This window comes from Cervus elaphus, chromosome 1 (genome assembly GCF_910594005.1).
Source record: "Cervus elaphus chromosome 1, mCerEla1.1, whole genome shotgun sequence".
In the NCBI taxonomy this organism is placed as follows: Eukaryota; Metazoa; Chordata; class Mammalia; order Artiodactyla; family Cervidae; genus Cervus; species Cervus elaphus.
The window spans coordinates 56,812,296-56,832,920 of record NC_057815.1 but is presented as its reverse complement, the minus strand read 5'-3'; the positions used below and the strand labels follow the sequence as shown (position 1 = coordinate 56,832,920).

General features: G+C 42.8%; 1 protein-coding gene across 5 annotated transcripts in view; it reads right to left on the bottom strand.

Moving 5' to 3' along the window:
• Window positions 1–20,625, bottom strand: part of DENND2B (DENN domain containing 2B) — a 163,446-nt gene that overhangs the window by 119,786 nt on the left and 23,035 nt on the right. Inside the window, exon 1 of one of the 5 annotated variants that reach the window (XM_043903630.1) lies at window positions 12,741–12,752. The exons of the other annotated variants lie outside the window; for them this stretch is intronic. The gene's annotated coding sequence lies outside the window, so the exon portion shown is untranslated. Of the gene's footprint in view, window positions 1–12,740; window positions 12,753–20,625 lie in introns of those variants that run through there. 5 annotated transcript variants of the gene reach the window in all.

The window sequence follows — 20,625 nt, the reverse complement described above, 5'->3', positions numbered from 1 at the left end:
AGTCCTGCCCTACAGCTATACATTACCTTATAATTTTCCAAAAAACTCTCACAAATCTTGGCTCATCTCTCAAATCCAATAGACCCAGAGTTAGGATTCCTGTTATGATACTAATTTAACAGATTTTTTAAAAAATCTAAAAGAGAGGTCAAATAACTTGCCCCAGGTCACAGAACCAGAAGATAGCTGATCTAGAAATAATACCCAAGCCTTTCAGCTCTCTTTCATGTACTAAGTAGAGCAGTTCCAAGGGCACCAGACAAAGCCGGAGTCAGAAGACCAGGCAGTGCTGGGCTCCGTGACAGCCATATGCCCTTGGGAAGTCACCAAGCCTTCCAGCTTTTACCCATAAAACCTGTCCCCTGGGCAAGTGACAGGTATGGGATAAGCATGAAAAGATATGTGTGAAAGCATTCTCCTTAAATCAGGCACTGATCTAAGAATTTCATTCATCTCAGCTGCTCTTCATCACAAACAAAAACCTGGGGCAGTAGGTATGCCCCCTAGAAAAGGACACAGAGGCTCAAGGAAGATATTTTACAATATCTGTTAGCTGCTCAGTCATGTCCAACTCTTTGTGACCCCATGGGCTGTAACTTGCCAGTCTCCTCTGTCCATGGAATTCTCCAGGCAAGAATACTAGAGTGGGTTACCATTTCCTTCTCCAGGGGATCTTCCCAACCCAGGGATTGAACCTGGGTCTCCTGTATTGCAGGCAATTTCTTTACCATCTGAACCACCAAGGAAGCCCCATATTTTTCAATGCTGTTTCCTCAAACAGTGCTAGAGAGATCCTGATGGAATCTTTAATGCAGAGACCCCTTGCAGAATCTTTGTGTTTTTGACTAACCTTCAATATTATTGCAAATTTCTTAAAACAAGATTTTAATTCACTCTAGTTTAAAAGGTAAATATATGCAAGAGATAAGGTAGGAGGAGCATCACAAAATCCAGCAGGAAATAACAGGGTGGCACCAACCCTAAGCGGGGGACACTGCTGCTTCAGTGAAGCAACAAGGGTGTCAAAGAGGGCACACTCAACCAGCCACTAAAAATACCCAATCCAACACCCCGACCCAAATACCAACTCAGGCATTCCTCAAAGGCCCTAGTGTCCCCCATCTGTGAAGGACAGGATGAAAGGGCAAGGGCAACACCATCAAAGCAGTCACCTTCTCCCTTGTCCCGTTCCCAACAGGCAGTGTTCTGCTCTTCTCCTGATCCCTAAAATGCACATTCCACCTGCCCAGACTCCATACTGAGAAACAAGAGGCAATACCCATTCATTTCTACAATAAGACACTAATCACAGTTATAATACCAACTCATGTTTATTGAGTGGGCTTCCTTGGTGGCTCAGCAGTAAAGAATTCACCTGCAATGCAGGAGACTTGGGTTTGATCTCTGGGTTGGGAAGATCCCCTGGAGAAGGAAATGGCAACCCACACCAGTATTCTTGCCTGGGAAATCCCATGGACAGAGGGGCCTGACGGGCTACAGTCCATGAGGTGGCAAAGAGTCAGACACGACTTAGCGACTAAACAACAAACACCATATACCAGGCATTCCTCTAAGGAGCATGAAGGGTCAGGGCGGATTACTAAAGCTGATACAAGTCAGTCTCTCTCTAAAGTAATGCAAACTTCAAAAAGCCCTCCAGACCAGACCTGACACAGAATGCAGGCCATGCTCCCCCTAGTGGCAGACTGGGGTTATAGTGGTTCCTTAGGGCCTTGTCCTGGGATGGGGGGAGAGGGACCCAGACAGGGACACAGTAAGTGCCCCACCAGTGGGAGAACTGGAATCTCTGCTGGGTGCTGCTATTGTGTGTAAGTTCCTTGAACTGGGCAGAGCAAGAGGTCAGCTGAATCCTGCTGCCTCTGCAAGGTTGGATTCAGATCAATCCTACCTGACCTTTCCGGAAAGACAGGAACTTGTAACCTGTGTAGTCTGCTGGGAGTCCCCATGCAGACTTGTACTGGCAAGGAGAAACCTTTGTGCATCCCTACTTCTTTCTGGCCCACAGCCAATCCACTTACTGACTCCAAACAATGCTACTTCCTGGATATATCTTTCATCTGTCCATTTTCCTGCACCTCATTGCCACCCCGATCTCTCCTCTTAACTGCGACTAAAACCTCCTGACTGCCCCAGCTTTCACTCGTGCCCTCACAGCTCCAATCTCCACGGAGGTGTCTGAATCACCCTTTTACAGTAGATCATGTCATTTCCTGCTTAACACACTTCAATGGCTCCCCAGGGCATTCAGGGTAAAATCTAAAATCTTCCCATGTCCCTGTAAGGCCCTGTATGACTCTTCTTCAGTTTCCTGCCCTCCCCTCTGGGTGCCAGCTCCGTGAGCCTCCTTTTAGTTCCCCAAAGTGTCAGTTTCTCCAGGCTGTTCCCCCTTGCCTTGGACGCTCCCCTACACCATAGTCTTTGCCTGGCTGAATCTTACTCGGCTCCACTTGCCTCTCACTTCCTAAGAGAAGGCTGCGACCCTCCAGTCTGAATAAGGACTTAACCCCCATGGCACTCACCATAATCTGTAATTGCTCCCTTGTGCCATTATGTGCTCCTCCCCAAGTTCCGTAGGAGCGGAAACCTTGACTGTTTTGCTAACCACCTTACTCTCTGCATTTAGTATAGGGCCCAGCTTATAGCTGGCATGCAGTAAAAATCTGCTGAATGAATGCATAAAACCCCATTCCTTCCTGTCCAACAGGAAGAAGAAACTTAGAATGGCTATTTCATGTCACTCATTGCATCTTTTCATAGACTTACAAACTATAATTACATCTCTTTTCCTCATGTGCCTTGCCTGTGGGCTCAACCAAAAATTCCTGTAAAGTCTCCCTGCGGTTTGTTTCCCAGAACTTCCCTCGTAAGGTCACTCTTCTGGGGACGCACTCCAGGGTTTTACAGTCTTTCCCATTCCCAGAGAGGCCACTCACAGGCACTCCAACACCACAGTCACTGCCAAACCATGCAGGATTCGGGAACGGCCCAGCGCCCACAGATGAGCAATTTCTCTCGGGTCAGCTCCATTCAAGCACAAAAATGCTTTCTCTCACCTCCACTGTGCAGGTCACTATGCTTACTGAAAATATACATTTACTTTAAAAAGCCATCCTATGTTTTATATAATTTGGAGATGGGTATAAATACTGTTTTGAAAAAAAAAATGGTTTTCCATTACTAAGAAGAAACTGAAAACTACTCTCTGGGGGAAAAATAATCAAGACCTAACTAACAGCAACAGCGGTGTGACTAAGTCCAAACCCCTCCCATGACAGGCGTCACCCCAAAATCTGAAATCCCTTTGGCTGCATCTGTCATACTCCCCTACTACTACCACTCCAATATAGGCACAATCACAGCACAGTGCCTGCTGCTCTGAAAACTGCATTTTTTTTTCTCTTCCTCCCCCAACTGCTCACACTGTTACCTTTTTTCTGAGTGCCTCTCATTGCCCAACTAGCAAAACCATATTACCTTCAAGGCCCAACTCAGTTACTACCTCCTCTGTGAAACAGTTCTTGATCTCCTGGCGGGATCTGTTTGTCTACTCTGCAAGCCCACAGCAGTCTGAAGATGCCTTTATCATGGTATTTATATAATTTTATCACTGTTACTTGCACTCCTGTCTCCCCCACAGTCACGAGCCCCTTGAAATCTATCCACTTTTATATTTCGTTCAGAGTCAGCAATGAATTAAAGTGTTAAATAAATCATTTTAAAAGACTCTTAGAAAATAAAAAAAAGAAGAAACAGCTGTCCCCTCGATAAGATGAAAGAATTTGAGAGAAGAATTCGAGAGGAGAAAAAAAAAAAAAAAATATATATATATATATATGAGCATTAGATTCTAGATTTGGTCACTATAAGAGATGATACTCTATTCTTATCCCTTTATAAACTGAAATGCCAAATGTGAAAACAAAGGGGCAGAATAAATCTTTTAAAGTCACTCTTTAATTTGGGAGCATTGGAATTCAAGAAAAGAAAGCTGCTGTTATCTCAGTATTGGTCTTCCTTGGTGGCTCAGCAGTAAAGAATCTGCCTGCCAATGCAGGAGACCTGGGTTTGATGACTGTGTTGGGAAGATCCCCTGGAGAAGGGAATGGCAACCCACTCCACTATTCTTGCCTAGGAAATCCCATGGAGAGAGGAGCCTGGCAGGCTATAATCCACAGGGTCACAAAAAAGTCAGATACAACTTAGCAACTAAACAACAACAATCTCAACATTACTAGTTGGATCCTAGAATGCCTAAGAGACGCAGTATAACTTCAGATGCCTCTAGGGAGCCTAGCTCCCAATGCCCAGCAGACAGGTCCAGCAGCACGTCCACAGAGGACACCCCGTTCTCCCCATGTGTCCTGCCCATTCTCCAACATTGGGCTCTGGCTGCCACGTGAGGAGACAGGCTTACACAAGAGCTCCTTAGGACTTTACAATTATCCTTTTCTAGCTGTGAGTGGCAATGTGATTAAGAAGGGAAAAACTAAAAATCCAGGAGCAGAGAAAGAGTCATCAGGTCCTGGATACAGGGCAGTGAGATTGTGAGCAAGCCCTTGTGCCCCATAGGACCTCTGCCTTTTCCTGCATATAGTGAGATGGCTGTTGGAACTAGCGGTTCTCCAGTGGGCCCTTCTAGTGTCAATGTTCTATTGTATTGTTCTTTGGCAGAAACCCAGACCTGTTGTTCTATCCTAGTCACCCAGTCCCCCTGCTTCCTGAATGAGTCCAAAGCAGCAGAAAGATGTCTTGTTTCAGGGGCTACAAACTCTTCATCTAAGTTCTCTTGGAAGGCAATCTGCTTACTGCCAATCAAGCAGTCTGTTCATGAGCTCTACCGGGGCTTTGAATTGACAAAACAAATGTCTCCCTCCAGATGGCAACCCCAGCCCTCCTCTGCTCAAGAACCAGAGCTGGCAGGACGCCTCGTGTGCTGGCCATTCTGCACCCACTTTGCTTCACAGCCTTCCTGGGGAAACAGAGAAATATCCATTCTTTGCTCAAGTCCTGCATTTTACGTAAAGAAATTCTTCCAGGACCTTATTCCTGCTCTAAATCCACCTGCCTCTGACCCATTTCCTACCCACGCCCCTCTAACCCCAAGGCTCTGATCTAGGAAAGCATGGGTGCAGCCTATAGTGACCCTAGATCCCACTACCCTGTGGTCAAGTGGCTACTGGACCTCTTCATGCTGGATTGAGCAGCTCTCCTTCCACGTGCCAGCCTTCCAGCCCTTGTCCATCTCCACTCAAACTCGCAATCCTCAATATGAAGCTCAAAGTTCAGATCCCCAGGATACAAAGGACTCCAGTGCTTTGATCCAGTCTCTTGGAATATCTGTTAGTCTCTTGGAGAGCCTATACATGGGCTAATTTCTGGAATCTCTCAAACCCACAGGCCCCCGACCACTGCCCCTTGTTAAGTCCAAGCACTTTAACACTGGGCCACATAAACACAGTCTTGGGGCCAAGAACAACTGGACCAAGGAGGCAGTATCCCTCATCCCCTCTGGAAAAAACATTTATCCTTCCAGAATGGCCTTCCCATGTTTACTTGGCTCAGAAGTCCAAACTCAGCCAAGATCTTATTAGTCATGACTGAAATGTCAGGATGGGGGAGGCAGGGTACAAAGTGAGGAAAAAGGAGATAGAGGAATAAGAGGAATGTGGACTCAAATGGCTTTTCCACGATGTAATCAAGGAAATACTTTGAGCCTCAGAAAGGAGTATCCCTCAGAATAAGATCTGGGCAAAGCAGAGGGAAATGTGGGTCCAGACCATATCACCTCCTCCATGCTGTCTCCCCTGATTTTCCCAGATTCAACTGGATTCTCTACTCCCACCCACTGTACTTCTTAGAACAGTCTACAACTCCAGTGCCTGCTGTGTTCACTGCCTTGTATTTTAGTGTATCAAGGTTTATTCAGCTTGTTTCTCCTACTAGCCTATGTCTTAACTTGAGCCTAGTTTAGAGTTCCATACATAGTACAATTATTATAAATTGTTAACATATGAACTAAAGAAACCAACCAACTAAACCAACCAATGACAATGCTATAACTACATAGCTATAGCTACATGATCCTAATAAGGGATCAACAACGTATCACCACAGAACCTAGGTGGTGGAAAAAGGTACTTAGCACCTTAGAGAGGTCCAAGGTTTTCATGCTGTGTCTATAAGATGATTGTATAAGAATTTTTTTTTAATTTTTAATGCTTTTATATTTATTGTAATGTGTATTTTTTTAAAAAAAGATAGCCAGCTATTAACCCCCTTTTCACTGATCTCATTGACTAGGCCAGTGCTTAAGAAAGTATATATGTTTGTTTGCTTTTAGTTTTGTTTTGCTAAAATTAGTGGGTAAGAGTTTAAAGAGAAATGGGATATTTGCACAACTTCAAAGTATCTCTCTCAGAAATCTGTACTGATTACAAAGCACTTGTCAATGGAGAAACCTGGCAGACATATCTAACCAAGTGATCAAAGTTAACATTACTAGTAATCAGACACATCGGTATCATGTACCCTTGACATGAAGCACTAAGAAGGGCATTGCACCTCTGTGGTGTTCTTCCCCCAAATCCAAAAGCTTAGTCTGATTTTGAGAAAACACTAAACAAACCACCTGGAGGGACATTCTACAAAATACCTGCCCAGTACTCCTCAGAAATCTCAAGGTCATAAAAGACAAGGACAAACTAAAGGACTGCCGTAGACTGGAGGAGACTAAGACACAACATCTAAATGTAATGTGGTATCCTAGGTTCCACCGTGGAACAGAAAAAGGACCTTAATGGGAAAGACTAATGAAATCCAAATTAAGACTATAGTTTACATTATAGCAATGTTAATTTCTTAGTTGATAATTGTACCAGAGCTATGTTAAGTTAGGGAACTTGTATTATCTTTGCAGCTTTTCTGCAAATCTAAAATTATTTTAAAACAAAAAGTTTTTTAAAAGTCAATTTAAAGGTAAATAAATGAAAGTATATATGGTACAAATCACAAAGATGGTTAAGAATGACTCAAGTCTGAGAAGCAAGAGTGGTCACTCTTTACACCTACATCCAAGGAAGGCTGCCCCAGAATAAAACTCAAGGCTGTAGAAGAATATTTAGTAAAACTGGGAAGCATTCAGTTTATATTACTTAGATTAAAAGTAACTATCCCATTTTTGTTAAAAAAAAAATGCATATATCACATATGTGCTGCACAGAAAAAAATATCTGCACTGAAATAAAAATATCTTATCCTGAACCAAGTACAAAAGGCATTTATTAAATAGTAAATGGGATACAGTTTTTGGAAAACATTTTGGCTAGATCAATTAAAATCTTCATATCCTTTGACTCAGTGGCCTCACTTCTGCCAAGTTGTCTTAAAAAAAATTTCAAACTATGAGAAAAAAAATGCATGTTCCCAAATTATATATAACAATGAAAATAAGAAACAAATTCCACATCAGCCATTACTAGATTGGTAAATTTCAAATGTTTTTTGACCATTTGTTGCTGTTCAGTGGCTAAGTTGTATCCAACTCTGCGACCCCATGGACTGCAGCACACCAGGCTTCCCTGCTCTTCACTATTTCCCGGAGTTTGCTCAAACTCATGTCTGTTGATTCAATGATGCCATCTAACCATCTCATTCTCTGCTGCCCATGTCTTCTCCTGCCCTCAATTTTTCCCAGCATCACGGTCTTTTCCAGTGAGTTGGCTCACCACATCAGGTGGCCATGCTTCATTTTTGACCATGACCCATAGTAAAAAAAAATTACATTTTACGTAGTAATACAGTATGTGCATGTATGAAAGTGTGTGCACACATGTGTACGTGTACAAATCTGAACCAAAAAGATTTCTTCAAACAACATTTATCTTTACTGTGTGTGAGGCTCTCTGTTGTTTTCTTTTTTTTCCCTCTGTTGTTTTCTATCCTAATCTATTTCATTAAAAAAACAAGCAAGGCTTGTGGAGCCCCACTAAATTAATTTTGCACTTCACCAATTATAACCTGAAGTCTGAAAAACATTGCACTAGATAGACAGTTGTGCAGCCATTAAAAGAAAGACTATAATCCACAAAACTATAAAAAGTGAGCAGCTCGAGGGAAAGAAAAGAGCAAAGAAGGTAGGAGGAAAATTTGCTTTTCACTGTATACTTTTTTGTACCTTTTGAATTTACAATATATACATGTATTACTTATTTAAAAAGTGACTGTGAGGACTTTAACAGTATCAGATAATGCTAATAATGCATGACAAAGCTATAACTACATTAAAATGTAAAAACATATACAAGTAAAAAAGGAAATTATGCCAAAACAACAATCACGTTAGCAATTTTTTCCTTCTTATGAACTTCTAAAAATGGGCTTCCCTTGTGGCTCACTAGTAAAGAATAGCCTGCCAATGCAGAAGATGCAGGTTTGATCCCTGGGTCTGGAAGAACCCCTGGAGAAGGAAATGGCAACCCACTCTAATATTCTTGCCTGGGAAATGCCATGGACAGAGGAGCCTAGTGGGCTACAGTCTATGGGGTCCCAAAAGAGTCAGACATGACTTAGTGACTAAACACCAACAGCAAAGTTCTAAACACTCCACACTGTTAACTATTCTATAATTTAACACAAAAATTTATTTTCTAAAATTAATGCAACTACTGGAAAGGGCACATAGGAGATTTCAAAGCTAACAGTAATGTTTTCTTTATTAAGCTGGGTGGTAAATACATGAATATTCACATTTAAACCATACATATAAAAATTATTGTACTCTATATTTTTAATAATTTTTTTCATTTATTTTTATTAGTTGGAGGCTAATTACTTTACAATATTGTAGTGGGTTTTGTCATACATTGACATGAATCAGCCATGGATTTACAAGTATTCCCCATCCCGATCCCCCCTCCCACCTCCCTCTCTACCTGCTCCCTCTGGGTCTTCCCAGTGCACCAGGCCCAAGCACTTGTCTCATGCATCCCACCTGGGCTGGTGATCTGTTTCATTATAGATAATATACATGTTTCGATGCTGTTCTCTCGAAACATCCCACCCTTGCCTTCTCCCACAGAGTCCAAAAGTCTGTTCTGTACATCTGTGTCTCTTTTTCTGTTTTGCATGTAGGGTATCATTACCATCTTTGTAAATCCCATATATATGTGTTAGTATGCTGTAATGTTCTTTATCTTTCTGGCTTACTTCACTCTGTATAACGGGCTCCAGTTTCATCCATCTCATTAGAACTGATTCAAATGAATTCTTTTTAATGGCTGAGTAATATTCCATGGTGTATATGTACCACAGCTTCCTTATCCATTCGTCTGCTGATGGGCATCTAGGTTGCTTCCATGTCCTGGCTATTATAAACAGTGCTGCGATGAACATTGGGGTGCACGTGTCTCTTTCAGATCTGGTTTCCTCGGTGTGTATGCCCAGGAGTAGGATTGCTGGGTCATATGGCAGTTCTATTTCCAGTTTTTTAAGAAATCTCCACACTGTTCTCCATAGCGGCTGTACTAGTTTGCATTCCCACCAACAGTGTAAGAGGGTTCCCTTTTCTCCACACCCTCTCCAGCATTTATTGCTTGTAGACTTTTGGATAGCAGCCATCCTGACTGGCGTGTAATGGTACCTCATTGTGGTTTTGATTTGCATTTCTCTGATAATGAGTGATGTTGAGCATCTTTTCATGTGTTTGTTAGCCATCTGTATGTCTTCTTTGGAGAAATGTCTGTTTAGTTCTTTGGCCCATTTTTTGACTGGGTCATTTATTTTTCTGGAATTGAGCTGCAGGAGTTGCTTGTATATTTTTGAGATTAATCCTTTGTCTGTTGCTTTGTTTGCTATTATTTTCTCCCAATCTGAGGGCTGTCTTTTCATCTTGCTTATAGTTTCCTTTGTTGTGCAAAAGCTTTTAAGTTTCATTAGGTCCCATTTGTTTAGTTTTGCTTTTATTTCCAATATTCTGGGAGGTGGGTCATAGAGGATCCTGCTGTGATTTATGTCGGAGAGTGTTTTGCCTATGTTCTCCTCTAGGAGTTTTGTAGTTTCTGGTCTTACATTTAGATCTTTAATCCATTTTGAGTTTATTTTTGTGTATGGTGTTAGAAAGTGTTCTAGTTTCATTCTTTTACAAGTGGTTGACCAGTTTTCCCAGCACCACTTGTTAAAGAGGTTGTCTTTTTTCCATTGTATATCCTTGCCTCCTTTGTCGAAGATAAGGTGTCCATAGGTTCATGGACTTATCTCTGGGCTAGTCTATTCTGTTCCATTGATCTATATTTCTGTCTTTGTGCCAGTACCATACTGTCTTGATGACTGTGGCTTTGTAGTAGAGTCTGAAGTCAGGCAGGTTGATTCCTCCAGTTCCATTCTTCTTTCTCAAGATTACTTTGGCTATTCGAGGTTTTTTGTATTTCCATACAAATTGTGAAATTATTTGTTCTAGTTCAGTGAAAAATACCGTTGGTAGCTTAATAGGGATTGCATTGAATCTATAGATTGCTTTGGGTAGTATAGCCATTTTGACAATATTGATTCTTCCAATCCATGAACAGGGTATGTTTCTCCATCTGTTTGTGTCCTCTTTGATTTCTTTCATCAGTTTTTTATAGTTTTCTATGTATAGGTCTTTTGTTTCTTTAGGTACATATACTCCTAAGTATAAGTCATACTCCAGTATAACTACTGGAAATGGCACATAGGAGATTTCAAAGCTAACAGTAATGTTTTCTTTATTAAGCTGGGTGGTAAATATATGAATATTCACATTTAAACTGTACATATAAAAATATGTACTCTATATTTTTAATAATATTTTTAAAATAAAAGATTGCAAAAGTGGACCCTCTCTTCAGGTCTGCCTCTCCTCACCCTCAAATTCAAGAAGACATTCCTCAAAGTGTTGGGCTAGGATTTAAAACTGTCACTCAAATGGATACCTTCCATTTTTGTAAACAGGTTGTAACATGTTAGAACCTGGCTTCTAAAGATTTCCATTTTGAACTTTGTAGGTGGGCTGGTTTCAGTGTTCCATTCACACACAGGACTCTTTTTTAGTATGTTCTTTTGCTTTCCCTCCCCCCCGCCCCCCCACTAAGCCATTGTTTATTCTTTCATATTTTTAGTCACATATAAGCTCTTCTGAGCAAAGGGGCCATTTCTTATTCATCTTTGAATTTCCAACAGGCTATAATACAGTGTTTTCTTTGCACACAGCAAATGCTTAATAAGTATTTAATAAATAGGCAATATCATATGCAAAACTCCAGAACAAAGTATGTGAAACATGAAAAGTAACAAGGACATAGAGAAGGAAGCACTGATCACTGGGGATTAAGTAAGGCCATGCTAAAAAAAAAAAAGTATTACTTTTATCTAAGTAGAGTTAACATAGAATTATAAGCCTGGAGGCTCAGATGGTAAAGAATCCGCCTGCAATGCAGGAGACCCGGGTTCCATCCATGGGTCAGGAAGATCTGCTAGAGAAGGGATAGGCTACCCACTCCAGTATCCTTAGGCTTCCCTGGTGGCTCAGACAGTAAAGAATCTGCCTGCAGTGCGGGAGACCTGGGTTCAGTCCATGGGTTGGGAAGATCCCCTAGAGAAAGGAATGGCTACCCACTCCAGTATTCTGGCCTGCAGAATTCCATGGACAGAGGAGCCTGGCAGGCTACAGTTCATGGGGTCGAAAAGAGTCAGACAGGACTGAGTGACTTTCACTTCACTTTATAATAGAGAATAACAGAGATAATGTATGGAAAACCCTCAGCAATAGAAAGCAAGTCCTCTATAAAAAATAGTCTGGGAGTTTAAAAAATAATATGCACACATACTTATGTGATAAATATTTGTTTATGGTATATATTATGCATCATATAAATAAACACATACATATGCACACACATATGGAAGAATGCTGGGACACAATTCATTTGAACTTCAGAAAAATCCCTCTTGATGTGGTGGATAAAACAGATGGGCACTGGCAGCAGCTTAATCTGGTAACTCAGAAGAGCTGGGTCCAAATGGATGTGCAAGATGGATCAATATCAATGAAGAAGGAGTGTTCTGGAACTCCTAGAAGTCTGGACATTCCCATCTGTTCTAGATGCTCTCTTGGTCACTCTTTTTTATAAATGACACAGATGATGCACAATAATAAAAAATGCATATAACAAATTAATTGGGAGAGAAAATTAATATAGTAGAGGTAATTATTTTTTAAAAAGGCCTCCACAAACTTAGAACTATAGGTTAAGTATGACAAGATGAAATATTAAAAGGACAAAAGATATGTTTACACAAATTTATATTAAAAAAACCCTGCATGACAAGAGGATGAAAATGGTATAAGTGAAAGACACTTGAGGAATGGTTCAGTATGAGTTAACTAATGAGTCAATGTGATTTTGAGTTTACTGACTGGAATACAAAGCCCCACGTCAAACGAGGTCCATGTCTTAGTTTGCTTCATTCTGGTTAGAAAGTAGTGTATCCAGGGGACACACACTATATTTGCAGTGCATGCTTTCATGCTCAATTGCTCAGTCGTGTCTGACTCTTTGCGACCTCATGGACTATAGCCCACCAGGCTCCTCTGTCCATGGGATGTTACAGGCAAGAATACTGGAATGGGTTGCCATTCCCTTCCCCAGGGGATCTTCCAAACTCTGGGATTCTGCAGCTCCTACATTGGCAGGCAGATTCTTTACCTCTGAGCCACCTGGGAAGCCCTATATTTGCAGACCTGGGGTAAATGGAGTCCTAACAATATCACAGGCAATTAGGCTGAAGGGAACAAAGAAAATCAAGTCTCTGGAGCCTCTTAAATTGAAAAATAAGAAAACATTCTGGTTCATGAAGCTGTTAAATCCTCCTACAGGAAGATACAAAACTATGCCATGACTTATTCTCATGGAGTCATCCCTAGGAACTAGTGGCAAGATGAGATTTAAAAAACTCACAGAAAGAAAAGATAGCTGAGGCCTATCTCATCTGCCCTTTGGCCCTTTCACGACTCATATCAGATCCTCTCATCTGGGTCTCTGACCATCCAGGCTCTAGTGAGGACACAGAGAAACTCAGGAATCCAATTTTTACCCATTATTTCCCCCAAACCAAGGTTCACCATGATCAAAATTACAAAGTGATATTTTTAACTATCAGTGTGAATTTTCGTGAATCTTTAACCTGCCATACTAAGCTGTTGTGAGCAAGGACTCAGGTCTAACTATTGTAACTGAAACATTAGACAGTAGGACTGCAGCAACTCAGCTCCATCAGGCACTGCTGGGATATACACATACCAGCGTCATGCTTCCAAGGACTGAAGAAGAATGAGGAGAAGAGAAGAGCAGAGGCCCCTCAAAATTCAGTTCTTATCCTAGAAACATGGATGGTGGCCCTGGTCCATGGATGAGTATCATACTAAATAAACTTCAATGTCCTATAGTAGAAGGACCCTTCCTTCTCTTCTGCCCCAAGTATAGGAACCTAGAAGTTTCTAATTTATGCAATGATTAGCTCTTTCCTTAATGATACGTGCACTAGGTATATCCCATTTTTTTTATATAAAATAGGTAGAACTAGCTTGCCTTTTGTATAAAAAGAGGTGCTTATAAATGTTCATTGACTTAGAGATCAACATAGAGAAACCTACACAATAGGGAAAAAAGTCAGACCCAGGTTTCAAGAAAGGGAAGATGGGTGAGATGATGAGAGGAAAAACAGAGGAATATGGAGGGAGAGGAGAGTGCAGTTTAAGATCCTGAAGGACAGAAACAAGAGAAAGCTTGTTTGGAAGTATGAGAATAGCAAATCTTTGGGGAATTCCTGAGTATTACTCGCCAGGATGTCAAAGAACATATTTGAGTATCACTCAGCCTGTGAAGGAAAGAAAAAAATTCAGAAAGCCTATTTTCCTTACGTGGGTGAATCTGATTGCCTATACCCCTTGTATAAAGGGTTAGCTAACACTGCTCATGACAGCATTGTTAGGGAGAGGAGGGCAGAGTAAAACACAAAAACAAAACAAAAAAACAAAAACACACAAAAGGTCAGGGATTACTGTTCCCAGCATAGCAGATGCCAGCAGGAGACTTTCTCACAAGCTGTGGGACTCCTGAAGCTGTAACTGGGAGATGCTGGCTCTCCTCAAACCCTAGCAAGCAAAGGAAGTCAACCACGAGAGCATCCTCAAGGTGATGACAGACTGCGCCACTTCTCATCGATGCAGATAACATCTGCAGTCAATAACGCATCGACACACCTCCTCCAAGGAAAAGGTCCACAGGAGTGAGGAGGGGAAGTCTACTTAGGGGAGATCCACCAAGAAAATGAGGCATGGCTGCGTCCATGTGCTTCCAAGAGAGTGAAAGCGAAGTGAAAGTTGCTTAGTCGTGTCTGACTCTTTGCGAACCCATGGACTATACAGTCCCTGGAATTCTCCTCAAACCAGGGATCAAACACAGGTGTCCCGCATTGCAGGTGGATTCTTTACCAGCAGAGCCACCAGGGAAGCCCAAGAATACTTGGAATGGGTAGCCTATCCCTTCCCCAGCGGATCTTCCCAAGCCAGGAATCGAACCGGGGTCTCCTGTGTTGCAAGCGGATTCTTTACCAACTGAGCTATCAGGGAAGCCCCTTCCAAGAGAGTAACCACTGCTTATTAAGTCAGTGTTCCTCTTCAGACTTGGGATTTCTCCATACAAGCCAGCAGAAACAGAGCCACCAGCCAATCACTGAGGGTCAGAGACCCAGAGACAGCTGTGAGGGCTGTGAGACGGAGACTCTACATTGGGCTTTAAGGGTTTACAAAACCTTTTTGAGGACAATGAAGGTGCCCCTCAATTCTGTTTTTCTTTTTTCAACCATGATCTCCCTCTCTCTTTGTGCTCTGTCTCCTGCTGCGTGGGGCAGTGAGAATGAACATAGGAAGGGAGAGCAAGAGCTCTTTAAATAGAAAGTGAAAACTTAGGGGTGACTGACTGTGGAAGTGAAGGAGAGTCCCGAGTGACTCCCAGATTCTGGCTTCATCCCTGAGCACCAGCCGCCACATCAGGGAATACAGACAAAATGAATATCCCAGGATGCTTTGCTGTAGTCATGTCTCAGTTTAACTGAGGAAGCTGCTCCAACACAGGGGGCTATTTAGACAACATGGCAGCCAAGAGTGGAGACAACAAAAATGGAGGAAGGTGAATGAGACAAGAAAAACAGTGAAGGAGACAATCAAAAATGAAAGGAAGGAGAAAGAAAAAGGGGGATGGAAGAAGAAGTCTGTGTGTGTGTGTATGTGTGTGTGTATTTTAAGAGGAGGTGAGGGGACGACATGGAAGACACAAACAGCCTTAAGTGTAATGACTCTGCAAATACTAAGATCAAATATTGGCCACAGCCTACTAACAGCAGAGTGTGTCCTCCTTGGTGGTTAGGTTCTGGGGTCAGCACATAAGGTGAAAATCAGGTGGAATCAAATTACTCTAGAAATTCCCTTAGAAAGGCACCACACTGGAAACCAGCCATTGCCTCTGAGGAAACCCAATTCAATACTTCTCAAATATATTACTTTTGTATACTCTCAGGAATCTCAGCCTAGGAGGACCAAAGGAATCCGTCTCCCTTACCTAGTAATTCTCAAAAAGAATTCTAGTAGTAGAACCACTGATTCAGCCTGAATCTTCTTGAATTAAGCCTCATTTTGCTCAGTGAGACTGGTAATCACTTAAAGTCACCCAACAAGACAGGACTTTTCTCTGACCCCACACTCCTTCCTCCATGTTTCTCTTGTCTCAAAATTCCCCTAGGAGATAGAAGGCCAAGATGGGAGGTCCTGCTCAACATTAAATAGTTGTGTGGGAATAGTACCCACTCCTTTCTTGATCCTAATCTCCCCATCTGGAAAATTAAACCAGTTTTTAGATGAACTCTAAGAGCCCAGACAACTCTGAGATACTTACTGAATGGAAAAAAAAAAATAGTGCTTTGAAAGCACTTCATAAACACAAAGCATCGTAATGGTCAACTCTCACAGGGCAGAAATGTTGGCATCCTCTGTCTTACCCCTCAACTTCACTCTTACTATTCTATGTCCAGGTCCTACTTATTCTACTTTTGCATCTTCTCTAGGATTCACCCCCTTCCTCTCTATTCCAGTCACAGGTGACCCATATCTCTTTGGTGGGTTTCCTTACGGCCAATCTGTTCTCTCCAATCTTAGCCTCAGTTCAGTTCAGTTCAGTCGCTCAGTCACGTCTGACTCTTTGCGACCCCATGAACCACAGCACACCAGGCCTCCCTGTCCATCACCAACTCCTGGAGTCCACCCAAATCCATGTCCATTGAGTCGGTGATGCCATCCAACCATCTCATCCTCTGTCATCCCCTTCTCTTCCTGCCCTCAATCTTTCCCAGCATCAGGGTCTTTTCAAATGAGTCAGCTCTTCACATCAGGTGGCCAAAGTATTAGAGTTTTAGCTTCAGCAGCAGTCCTTTCAATGAACACCCAGGATGATCTCCTTTAGGATGGACTGGTTGGATCTCCTTGCAGTCCAAGGGGCTCTCAAGAGTCTTCTCCAACACCACAGTTCAAAAGCATCAATTCTTTGGTGCTCAGCTTTCTTTATAGTCCAACTCTCACATCCATACATGACCCCCGGAAAAATCATAGCCTTGACTAGATGAACCTTTGCTGGCAAAGGAATGTCTCTGCTTTTTAATATGCTGTCTAGGTTGGTCATAACTTTCCTTCCAAGGAGCAAGCATCTTTTAACTTCATGGCTGCAATCACCATCTGCAGTGATTTTGGAGCCCAGAAAAATAAAGTCAGCCACTGTTTCCACTGTCTCCCCATCTATTTGCCATGAAGTGATGGGACCAGATGCCATGATCTTAGTTTTCTGAATGTTGAGCCAACTTTTTCACTCTCCTCTTTCACTTTCATCAAGAGACTTTAGTTCCTCTTCATTTCTGCCATAAGGGTGGTGTCATCTGCATATCTGAGGTTATTGATATTTCTCCCGGCAATCTTGATTCTAGCTTGTGCTTCTTCCAGCCCAGCGTTTCTCATGTTGTACTCTGCATGTAAGTTAAATAAGCAGGGTGACAATATACAGCCTCGATGTACTCCTTTTTCTATTTGGAACCAGTCTGTTGTTCCATGTCCAGTTCTAACTTCCTGACCTGCATACAGATTTCTCAAGAGGCAGGTCAGGTGGTCTGGTAGTCCCATCTCTTTAAGAATTTTCCACAGTTTGTTGTGATCCACACAGTCAAAGGCCTACTCTCTTCTATAAGAGTTCTTTTCACAAAATTCCACTTTCACTGCTTCATTTCTCATCTCCTGAGCACCAAGGCAGAACTTGCAGAATCCAGACCCACCACTCCTGAAGCCAATCATCACAGGGACCCTGGAAACTCACACTCTCTCTATGTTCTTACTGTTCTCACAACCAGAACACTCCCCAGCTCTCCTGGGTTTATATGAAGTCCATCCAACTTTCAAAAATCAGAAAAGATCCTGCCTCTTCCAAGAAAGTTTTCCTCTAGTTTTAAGACACAGCCTTCTATTTCTGAACTCTAAACACATTCACAGTTAGTAACCAAGCACAGTTAAGACCTCCACATTTTCTATTTGCTTAACAAAACTTGTGTCTCCCATTATTAAATTCCCTCATTGAGGGGGAAAAAAGCTTCATATAATATTTGAATCGCAGTGTTGGTTAAACTGAAATTTTTAGCTAGTACTATTGACTGACTGGAGGCCGAAAAGCAAGATCTTTTGCTCTTGACCATTCACAGGAAATGGTGGGGGAAGGGGAGAAGGGAAGAGGTGAAACCAATACTCTCCCAACTTCAAAAGTACCTTCCCACCTTTTCCTCCCAACTTTCACCTATTCTGCTTGGGGTAGAAAGGCTCTCTCTATCACAGGTTCAAATCAACCTCCTTCCCTGAGGACAAGTCTGAGCACATCAAAGCAGTATGCTCTGTAATATTTAGTTATATTTAGCTCCATTCTTAACCCTGATCCATCTTGATTAGCCCATATGATAGCAGCAGCTGCTTACAATCCCTGACAGTGGGAATGGAAAGGCAAGAGAGAAATGCAGAAGGAAGAAGAGCCAAAACTAGCAGTGATTTTTGTAATATACATTTCAGATTTGGGCCCTTGAGGGAGGTCTGCTTCTAATTAAGCCCCATCTGTTCTCAAGCCCCAGAGAGGCAGGACAGTCATGGGAAGGTTCTGAAACCTGGCAGGGCATAGACACCTCCACAGGCCATGCCACTGAGGACTGCAAACATCCTCAGGGAGCCAGCAAACTGGAGGTGGGAACTCTGCCTGGCCATCCCTGCCAGGGGATGCTAACATGTGTTGTCACTACCCAGAGTGTCAACACAGCCAGACTAGAAAGACACCCAGAGGACAGGTGATCTCCTCTGTCTCTAAGTTCCTTCTTTACAAACGGCTGCATCCATCCCCAGAGCCAAAGAGAGATCACAAGAAACTGAGCCCTTATCTCCCTCCTCACCCACTTCCTTCCAGAGTGGCAAGGAGACAGGGAAGCAAGTCAGAGAAGGTTTTAAGGAGAATCAATACCACACCACATCCCATGGAAAACTAACTCCTGGTCCCAGGATTGCAAGAAAGGGCAAATCCACATTTAAGCTCCTGGTTATCTCCAAGAGCTGGTATCCATGGAACTGCCCTAGCATTCTGCATTACAGAGGCACGATGCGACCGCACCCCACAGAGCCCCAGAGGCAGAGAGCTGGGCAGAAAGGAATGCAGACAGCTTCCCAGAAGTGCCCAGCAGAGGAGGAAACCAAGAGCTTCCCACAGTTTCCTGGGTCCAGAGGGGAGGAACGAGGCTCTCGGAAGAAGGACTTTAGCAGCTCAGAGAGCCTGATGGTCCTCGCATCTGAGGGCCCAAAAGGAGAGAAAAGCACCATGGTGGGAAGACACCTGGACAGAACAAGCCTGGGCTGGCCCCAGATGGCTTCCAGTAAGCAGTGGCTCTGCTGAATGTGAGCAAAAGTCTTAGAGAAACCTGAAGCTACTGATAGCCTCAAAGAAACCCAAGGCAGGCCTAGGATGGGGAATGTCTGAACCACTTAGGATAAGCTTTTGCTGGTGGCTTTACCACCTGCCTTCCATGCAGAGGCTTCATTCTTTTCCACATCTTGGGGAAGGAGGGTGAACTAAAGCAGGTCCCCAACATCTGAAAACAAAGCTTGTAAGCAGATGGGCTCTGTAGGTTCCAATGCCTCCCAGCTCTGGTTCTCTTTGTCATGCTCCGGAGGCTACAAAGCTTTTTACATTCCTGCTGTGAGGTGTGGGCTTCCCAAGGAGCCCCACCACAGTTCCCAGGAGCCCATACAGAGGCAAGGCTGAGCAAAGACGAAGCTCTTCCATACACAAGTGCTTTCTCCAACTGCCACACATTACAGCTCTGTCTCCAACGTGTCACATATTACGGCTTTGTGAGGCTCTGCTCTAGGACAAGCCTGGAGGAAGGAGCAGAACACAGAAAGGAAATTATTCATAATTTCCGTTTGTACACTAAGCATCCACATTAAATATATCAAAAGAAAAGAATCAAATAATTTTAATTTAAAAAATGGGTTAAATCATAAACTGCTTTCCCTTCTAAGAAAAGCACAATTCCTAATGCAGACTCCCCAAAACCCAGACAACACTCCCCCCTTCTCCTCTCATATAAAAGCCCCAGTTTGGAAACCCTCATCAGTTGTCAGCATTAACACAGAATACACACAGACACACAGAGACACACATGTCTGCCCATTCCTCAAAGCTTTGTTCCCACAGCCAAGGTTACGAGACCCTTTCCAATTTCAGGTCCCCATGGGACAGCTGGAGGCAAGAGTTAGACAAAGGGCTGTTCCCAGGGGAAGATGCTGGCTGCCAGTAGGACTGGGGGTGGCAGACACCCCCACAAGGAGGAAGGAGGCTGAGTACCTGGAATCCCCCCTTTCTCCTCAGCACCAGTAAACCAGCTGACGTCACCACTCTGGTAGCCACATGTCTGCCTCCCAGCCTCTGGGATCTTGCCCATCCTCACCTCAAAATTGCACAATAAGCGTCTGGAGCTAGTTAGTTCAGTGACTTACAGCTTGGTACCAGAGAGACAAAGGTGAAAGGTATGCCCTTCACACAAACCATTAGTTTCACCCTGCCCTGTGGCCATAGGATTTACTCCCATACCTTGATCAAAATACATGCTATTTTTTTTGCAAAGAGACGAGACCAAAGATGAGCTCAAACCATCTCTGGGCACCATGGAAAGAAAGACAAAGAAAGAGGTAATCCACTACGGACATACTTCTTCAGAACTACATGACATATACTATCCCCAGGCAAAAACATATGGATAAACTTTCCTACTCTAACAGGAAATTCTCAGGCCCTTGGAACCTAGTGCAGCTTGGAATTTTATTCAAAAAAATTGTTCCATTTTTCCTGAATCATTCATTCCACAAAAAGATGCTACAGTTTACACACAGAGCACAGAGACCTCATCAGTTTTCATAAATTGGCAGCAGATTGCTCCCACTGGAAATAGACATGGTTTCAAACTAGC